This window comes from Podarcis erhardii (assembly GCF_964252035.2).
Source record: "Podarcis erhardii genome assembly, chromosome: 7".
NCBI lineage: Eukaryota > Metazoa > Chordata > Lepidosauria > Squamata > Lacertidae > Podarcis > Podarcis erhardii.
This window is the reverse complement of record NC_138511.1, coordinates 30,747,876-30,757,350: the sequence shown is the minus strand read 5'-3', so window position 1 is coordinate 30,757,350 and position 9,475 is coordinate 30,747,876.

Sequence of the window (9,475 nt, the reverse complement as noted above, 5' to 3'; positions counted from 1 at the left end):
TGTTCATATTTGGTTGCATTTGCAAATGTAGATACACGTTTGTGTATAAATGTAGACTGCCAGTTTTAAGGAACATGGGAACAAACCACTATTCTGAATAATGCTTTTTGTAGGAAAGGGTAGGGAGCACTGGAGATGAGTTTATGGAACTCTGATGGCCAAAAAAAGTTTGAGAACCACTGATAGATGCTGCTACAATCAGGGCCATGAGGCAAGGTGAAGTGACTGCCTCAGGCGTCAGGATCCGCAGTGGCACTGGCAGCAGATCCCAACGTAGACTTTTATTCCCTTTTTGTTCCTGAGGGAATTGGGTGCGTTTGGCCTGGAGACCAACAGGAGATCTGAGAGCCCTTTTCACATAACTTAAAGGCTGTCACATCGAAGATGGAGCAAGCTTGTTTTCTCCTGTTCTGGAGGGTAGGACCGGAAACAATGGATTCAAGTTACAAGAAGAGAGATTCCAACTAAAACATTAGGAAGAGTTGTTTGACAGTGGAACAGATTCCCTTGGGAGGTGTTGGACACTCCTTCCTTAAAGGTTTTTAAGCCGAGGTTGGACGGCCATCTGCCATAGTTGAGATTCCTGCATTGCAGGGGGCTGGACTAGATGACTCTTGGGACCCCTTCCAACGTTTTGATTTTATGTAGATTGCCACTTACTCCTTCCATGGTGGAGAAGGGGAGGGGTCGCCACTTTGGGGTTTGCCTCAAGTGCCAAAATGTCTCTGGCAAACCCTGGCTACAACCCACCATCTCTGCTCAGAAGCACAGGCCCATGGGGTGTTGAGGCCCCCAGTCCTTCCAGAGACAACCCTCTCCCTGTGGCCTTTCCTTGTTGTGATGGCCTCCTTAGTCTGTGCAAGACTGGTTTTTTTTGGGGGGGGGTTGTTAAGGGAGGGGGCCTTGAGCTTCCCCTCCCCGCCCTCCCAGCTAAGTTTGATCCCCTGCAGGCAACAAACACACTTCCGTGTAAAAAAAATTAAACCGTATTTTCTGCAAGATGTCAAACTACTGCCACACGTAAGATTATTTCTCTCTCTTGTTATGCTAACCCATTTTTGCCAAAAGGTGTACATTTACTCGTGACCGTAATCGCAAAGGGCTCGGCTGTGGGTTCGCCCCCCCCCCCCGTGCGCGCGTGGATCCGCGATGGGGCTGCCGCCGGGGGGGATGGGGCATGGGGGCTGCTCTTAAGGGCACCTAGGAAGGGCATCGGGCATCCTGCAAAACGGGCGCCTGGCCACGAGCCCCTTGCAAAGAGGCGCGCAGCAGCAAAACCTTTAAGCAGCACCTGGAGCGAAGGAGGCGGAGGATCCGAGCGCGCCTCTCTCGCTCTTTCTCCAGCCGAGCAGGGCGGGTGGGCATAAAAATAAGGCCGCCTCCTGCAGGCGCAGGCAAAACAGAGGCGACTCCTCTGCAGGCACCGCTGGGATTCGAACCCAGGATCTCCTGTTTACTAGACAGGCGCTTTAACCAACTAAGCCACGGCGCCGGCCGGTAGGGTGAGCAGCGGAGCAGCCTTCATGTACCTCCAGGAGGGAGCAGGAAGGAGGAGGAGGAGGAAGCGGCCTGCGGAAGATGCCGCCGCGGCTGGATCCGCACGTGGACGGAAGGCGTTCTTCTGCATTCCCACCCACCACACTTCCTAAGGATCAGGGACCGGCATCGGGATCTATGTATGGGGGGGCGGGGTGTTGAGGGCTTGTAGGGCTTGTCCTTCAGCTCAGCTTTGACTGAGAGAAGCGCTTTGCAAAGATGCGTAGAGGGAGAGCCCCTTGCAAAGATGCAATTTCCCAGGGCGTGGGACCCGCTGAACCCCAGCGGACCTTACTCTGAGTAGACGTGGGTAGGCTTCAATAGGACCCTCCAGCGGCATCGCACTTCTCCGAGGGTCGATTCTGCTATAATCAGCGGAGCCAACTTGAAAAACAATATTTTTTTGGGGGGGGCAGGCAATTCCCGCCCCCCACAATCGATCGCACAATGCAGCACACACACCATATTTGGAGATGCCCACTAACTTTTTTTGGGGGGGGCCCTCAAATATTTTATTGGGGGGGGGAGCTCCTCGGCCCCTGGGCTTTGGATCCTATGGCTAGAATAGATCACAGCATTGTAGAGTAGGGTCATCCAGTCTAACCCTCTGCAAAAGTGGCTTGTGCTCTACCGACTGAGGTGTGTGCAGAAAACTTGCAGGCAGCGGCGTAGCGTGGGTTGTCAGCACCCGGGGCAAGGCAAGTAATTTGCGCCCCCTAACCCGGGGCAAGGCAAGTAATTTGCGCCCCCTAACCCGGGGCAAGGCAAGTAATTTGCGCCCCCTAACCCGTGGATTTGCGCCCCCATACCCTACAAATCTATGCCTATGAATGATGGCCCCCCTCTCTCTCTCTTTCTCATATTCCAATTGATTCCCATTTCGGCCGATCGATCCCCCAAGCTCTCACCCAGCGAAATTCGTGCGTAATTACGCTTCGCCATCCCTAATCCTGCCGCTTCCACCGGGAAATCATGACGGTGCATTTCTCCTCTCCAAACTTTCCCCGGCCCTTTGCCGGCCGGCGCAGCCCTTTTGGCTACGAGCTCCCCTCCTTCTCTGCCCGCTTCCGACCCCACCTCCCCGTCCAGCCTCCCTACCTCCTGAAAAAAGGCGCCGGCGCCGAGCAGGACACCCCCGCGGCCATCGGAGAGAGGCGGGGCCGAGGGAAGCAAGCGAATGGGCGAGGCGGGGGTAGGTGGCCACGGGGGCGGGCGCTGCCGCAGTCCTCGGGTGCGCAAGGTAGGAGCAGGCGGAGGCTGGCCGGCCGCTCTGACAATAGGGGCGGGCCGAGGGCACGACGGGGCTGGGCCCTCTGGACTCGCGCCCCCCCCAGATGTTGCGCCCGGTGCGGCTGGCACCCCCGGCACCCCCCACGCTACGCCACTGCTTCCACAGCCTCCGATTAGCTGCAGGACGCTCCTGCAGCCAATCGGAAACTGTGCCTTGGTTTTTGAACAGACTCCCGGAACACATTCTGTTCAAGAACCAAGGTACAACTGTAAATGATTTCTTAGATGCTAACACAACCACTGGTAAAAATATTGTCTGGGTTACTGTGATTACAGTAAGCCCACCACTTACATACATGCCTTTAACTTGTGCACATTCAGCTTTACATGTGTGGCAAACAAACAAACAAACAAAGGGTGGAAAGGGGGCAGGCTTACGGGGAAACGACTTTGGCAATCCCACCTGCCATCCAACCCAATGACTATATTGGTTTTGGCTTTATGTGTGATCCCCGGAACATAACACATGCTAAGTTGCAGGCTTACTGTACCATATGAACCAAGCGCCAAGTCTCAGAAGGAGGATCTCCTCCCATAGAGGATAGTATAGGTGTTGAGTCCTGCAAGGTTGTGGTGGGCTGCTGGAAATTCCACTGTCATGTGAAGTTCATGGGGTGGGAGTGGGGGTGTGGGTGCGATAGGGCCTCTTCTATAGTGACCTCCAGATTGTGGAATACCCTCCCCTCCTAGATGTGTCTAACCTCGTCAATGAACACATCTCAATGGCATGTCTAAATGTACTTGTTCCCACAGGCCTTTGTGGGTGGGTGAACCCTTAGGATATGTAATCCCACCCCAGGACTGTGTGGTGAAAGGTGGAATGTAAATGCTAGCAGCAGCAGCAGCAACAACAACAACAACAACTTGGGTGGCTTGCACTGGAAAAGTCCACAAGGGCCTTGCGAAAAATAGTGTAGATCAGGCTTCCTCAACCTCAGCCTTCCAGATGTTTTTGGCTTACAACTCCCATGATCCCTAGCTAGCAGGACCAACGGTCACGGATGATGGGAATTGTAGTCTCAAAACTTCTGGAGGGCTGAGGTTGAGGAAGCCTGGTGTAGATACTTGAAGCAGAAATTTAGCCTGTGGGACTTCAATATTCCTGGAATATTTTGGCACTTTTCCTGCCTACAGAGCAGCCTCACAGGAGCAATACTCCACTTCTGGAGTATGTTCTCCGTTTTGGGCATATTTAAAATGGCTTTGCAAGCATTTTCAAAATGGACTTTAGTTTTCTTTGTTAAGATGCCAAAGATCAATTGGTTGGGAACGTGTATAAAGAACAAAGCGATGGGGAAGGAGAGGTAAAAACATGAGGACAATCCGTCTTCTCAGAGGGTTGGTTTGGCAGAAGGAAATGTTTCCTGCTTGGCAGGGGGTTGGACTTGATGGTCCTTGTGGTCTCTTCCAACTCTATGATTCTATGATTCTATTCTATGATACTATGAAATACTGTGCAATTCAGGGACTTTGCTGAAGTCAAATGGTGTACAGGTACGTCACATAAAATTAAAACAGGCAGGAGGAACAAAGTCACTTCCCAGAAAGATGTCAGTGACCAAAAGACAAGCAACACTGTGGAAGGGTATCCCTGAAACAAAGAGCAGCATCACCAAAGTACTTTTCCTGAAAAGGACAGGACTGTCAAGGAGGGAATGCTTTTGGTAAAGGAGTCACAAACGAAAGCGGCAACAGAAATCAGAGCTGGATGTAAATCTCTTAGAAGCTTGGCTGTCACAGGTATGGAACTCCATCCTTATGGACAAATTAATGGCCTTATAACAAGACTGGAAAGAAAAACAGCAACTTTTATGCAACATGACATCCTTTTATTGAATAGTACAAGCTATTAAGCATGGCTTCCATCACTAGCATCACATGGAACATTGTGGAATGACACTTTTATCTGACTACTGTACATTCAATGGACCACAACTGGGATCGCGTCATGTTATATTTCCTGTATTTCCCTTCTCTCTCACACCCCCCCCCCCCAAGAACAAGCAATGGCTAGATTTTATGTGGCTTGCAGGTGAGTGGGGAGAGATTTGCAATAAAATAAATTACAGTCTGTATTCTATTAACTATTAAAAGGCTTGGAAGCAGGCATAGAAAACAATAAATGCAGCCTCTTAAAGTAGATCAGAATCACTTAATACTGTCATGTTACGACTTTTGAATCAGGGTAATAATAAAAGCCACAATATAAATCAGTTGTCGGAATAAGGAATGACAGGGAAGTGGGGAGATGCTTGTGTATTATTGTCCCAGCTGTTGCGTTGTTTGGTTGGAAGTGAAAGCAGCACTTGGGGAACTCCTCAGAGAGCTGAAGGGCAAGGAGTGGATGTGAGGGCAAGATTTATATACCTTAAAATGAGCTTATTAAGGCCCCATCTGCACTATACATTTAAAGCAGTATTACCCCACTTTAAACAGTCATGGCTTCCTCCAAAGGATCCTGCAAATTGTACATAGTTTGTTAAGGGTGCTGAGAGTTGTCAGAAGATCCCTCCCCTTCCTTCGCATAATTACATTTCCCTGGAAAATTAGGAGTCAATGGTTAAACCACTCCGATAATGGTTCATATGGGAAGAGGTGGTCCTTGACATATTGCGGTCTTGAGCCGTTAAAGGCTGTATAGGTTAAAACCAACACTTTAAATTGGGCCCTTAAACTAATTGGCAGCCAGAGCAGTCAGGCCAGGATTGGTGTTATATGCTCAAGCTGTCTTGCCATGGTGAGCAAGTCATTCCTGCAACCATTGAGGGAATACAATAAGTCTGCATGTGTCTCAAGCAAAAAATCACTTATAGTCAAAACCCATTGGGTTCAATGACAGGTGGGACTGCCAACATCATTTTTCCCAGAACCCCACCTCTTTTTCTTTTTTAAATTTTTTTGCTATGCGCACATGTCAAATGCATGTAAATGGCGGGCTTAAAGTACTTCTGTCTGAATTAATGCTTTCCTGACCAATCTCGCAACATTATATCTGTTCTGAATTTTAGATTGATTGGTTGATTTTTACTGGACTCTGTCTTCTGATGCTTTATTGTAGCTTTGGAGGTATTTGTTTTATTATTTCAAGGCCTTGGGCAGCAACCACCAGTGATGTGTAGTTCTTCTCTTTCTTCCAAGTAAATTTTTAGGTTTGAGATGTCAAGTAACTCAACATGCTCTGCAGTAAATGATGGTTGTGTACACAACATACATTCAAAGCACATTTCACTCCCCACCCCCAGAAAAGAATCATTAGAATTGTAGTTTGTTAAGGGGGAGGGAAATTGTAGCTCTGTGAGTGGGTAAACTATTGTTCCCGGATTCTTTTTTTGATGGGCATGTGCTTTAAATGTATGGTGTATATGCAGCCCATCATGGTTATCCAACTGTGATCTTAGGGGAGCTGGGAAATCTAAACGGGCCTGCAAATACAGGGACGCGGACTTATAAAAAATATTGGGGGGGCCCGGGAAAGCTCATGAATAATAAATAAGCTCATGAATATGCAAATAAAGTGGCGCCGCCTCCTCGTGAGCGAATAGGGGAGAGCGTGCTGCGCCTATTAATCAGCTCCAAAGGAAATTGGGTGGAGCTTTTGCTCGGGAGGGAGGGCAGGAGGCATGCAGCCCGCCCCTCCCTGTGCATTTTGGGCTGGGGGAGGGGCGGCGATGGCGCTCTGCTGGAGGGGCGCCGGAGATTATTGGGGGGGCGGAGCCCCCCCAAACGAATTTTTGAGGGGGCTCGGGCCCCCTCAAGCCCCATGGAGTCGGCGCCTATGTGCAAATATATATATTGATAACCTTAACAATATGCACTTTATACAAGGAGTTTAACAAGATTGATTTGTGCTGCCTTGGTAACAATTAGCGAAGGCTACTGAAACCTTTCAAGGGAGAAATGAATTTTTTTCTAAGCAATTGCTCTAAAGTAATTGCTAATATAAAGCAGGCCTGCCACAATATAAAATGCTTGGCTAGGTGGTGGAACATTGCTTAATTTCTAGCGAAAGGGATTGTGGGGCTCAGTCTCCACTAGCCTGTCTAGAAACAACACCATCTGATCGAGTAGCTCGTCTCCTTGATTCCTGCTCTATGGAGACTCTGCATTGTATGCAGCTAAATTATGCTCAGATTAGTCCCACTGAAATTAATGGACTTGTGTTTGTCATGTCCATTAATTCAAGTGGATTTACCATGAGTATGAATAGCTTTGGATACAACCCTCTGTACAATGCCCTCTGTACCGGCTCAAGAGGGCTTTCACTTATTTTTACTTAATATCTTCCAGAGTCAAACCTTAAAAGCACTGAAAACAAAGGCCAATGAGCCCTTGTATAAAATAAAACATGCAGTGGAATAACCAGAATAGTTCATGAGAAGGAACAGTCTTGCAGATTTAGGAATTGCCTCTTGCAGTCTGGATGGGTTGGAATGATAAATTGCTAAGTGCAAGATCAAGTGTCAATTCAGAGGCGCTGTTGCCTGTTGTGGGGACTTGGGCTAATCTCCAGCGCTTTCAAATAAAAAGCACACGTGGCATTATCTTCTGAAGACCAATTATTTAGGACGAAACACAGAATAAGAGACCTTTGGCCCAAACATTAGTGGTAGCACTGAATCACTGACATGCTATTTACCAACCTACCATCCATTGTTTGTTTCTTTACTTTTACTCAAAAACAAGCCACCCTTGTTGAAACTGCTAAATGTGAATTACCACAATGTTCTTCCTGTCACTTGTACCATGCACAGATAATTAAAGCATTAGAGAGAAACGAAGTCGTTAATGGCAACGTTTAACCCTGATTTATTTCACAATTGATGGTGGTGGTGTAGCTGTTGTATGCAAAGGAACCCACCCGCAGTTGTTCATCTTGCAGGAACAAGATGCTGCTACCAACAGCTCATTATCATATATTCACAATTTGTCAGGGAGCCTGCTGTAAGCATCCGCTCTGCATGTAGGGAAAGCATCACAAAAGGAGGCTCCAACTTTAAGGTACTACTGCTGCGAATTTCTGGGCTAGTGGGTGGCAGAGCAACCTACAGCTTTCAGGCTCTTATCATGGGAAGTGGGAAACTACCAACAGATCAGTCACCACTAGAAGAATCACCCCATCCTCTCTTTGCATAAACCCTCAGTGAGGGCCAGCTGGCCCAATAAGGTAGATGGGTAGTTTTATGTACAAACCCTCATAAGGTAGTTTTATGTACAAACCCTCATGAGCACAATTTCTGCAACACATGCAGTAAAAGAAAGCGAAATAGAATGGTGCAGAGGCAAAAGGAATTAGGGATTATGGCAGTAATTTAAGGCTGATTCTTATCATGCGCAGGCACATATTGCTTGTCTGACTCCGCAGTGTCATTAGATCCTCCCCTTCAAATTCCACTATATTTCTTTTTCGTTAATCCCAGTTTGCACCTCTTTTATTGAATTCATTTCCCTGGGATTTATGAGGGTTTTTTTTAAAAAAAAGTGCAATCACAGTCTTAGGACTTCTGCAAACTTTGACACAATTTCTTTTCTTGATGGATAATTAAGTCTGCATCTCAGGAATCATTGGTATACAATGGGTTTGGCATATAAAAACAAGTCCATAGCCTCCAGCATTTCCTAGCTCAAAAGAAGGACATGCTTGTTGCAAAATCTGCTCTCCTACCAAAGAATCATTTTGCGAAACTTCAGTTTTACATGTCGTTGAAGTCGTTTTCACAATTTCTGTCTGGGTGCTGTATTTGTGTTTACTTTGCAACAGCCTGTCCTCTACTAATTTAAAAGCCAAAATGAGTAATGTTTCATTTGTTTAAAGTGAGCCTTGAAAAATGTAATTGCTCTACAGTGGCCCAATTTACACATAGTACTGAGACAAAACAATGGCACAGAAGTAAGAGTGCGTTCCCAGAGCAAAGGGGAGTAAAATGCACTTTCAATGTGCACCAGTCTTTCCCTACATCAGTGGTGTCCAAACTTTTTTCAAAGAGAGCCAGATTTGATGATGTGAAGGGCCGTGAGGGCCGACCAAAGTTGTTAACCATTTTTAGGATTGAAGTTGAGGTTTTTTAAACCAACTGGTGGGCCGGATTGGCCCCTGAAGCAGACTTTGGACATGCCTACCCTACACACTCCAGTTGTTCCCAGCTAATACTGCAGAGCTGGAAAAGGGCATCCCAAATTATTAAGGATTAGCTGCAACCTGCCTACTAAGGAGAATAGTTCTCATATTTGGGGCTTTTTAGTTTAGAGAAAAGGAAAATATTAGGGTATATGACAGAAGCATATAAAATTATGCATGGTGCAAAGAATGTGGACAGAGAGCAGCTTTCCTTCCTTTCTCATAATATAGGAACTGAGGGCCAGACAGTGAATGTTGGAAGTTTCAGGACAGCACATAGCTAAATTGTGGATTTCTCTCCCACAAGATGTAATGATGGTCACCAAAGTCATGGAGGTTAAGACTATTAATGGCTACTAGCCACACTGGCCGCATTTCTGCCTCCACTGTGGAGGCAGTAAATGCTTCTGAATGACAGTTGCTGGGAATCACAGGTAAGGAGAGTTGCTGCTATTGAACTCGGGTCCTGCTTGCGGGTTTCCCTTTTGGGTATATGGACCGTCACTGTGAGAACAGGATGCTGGACTTGATGTG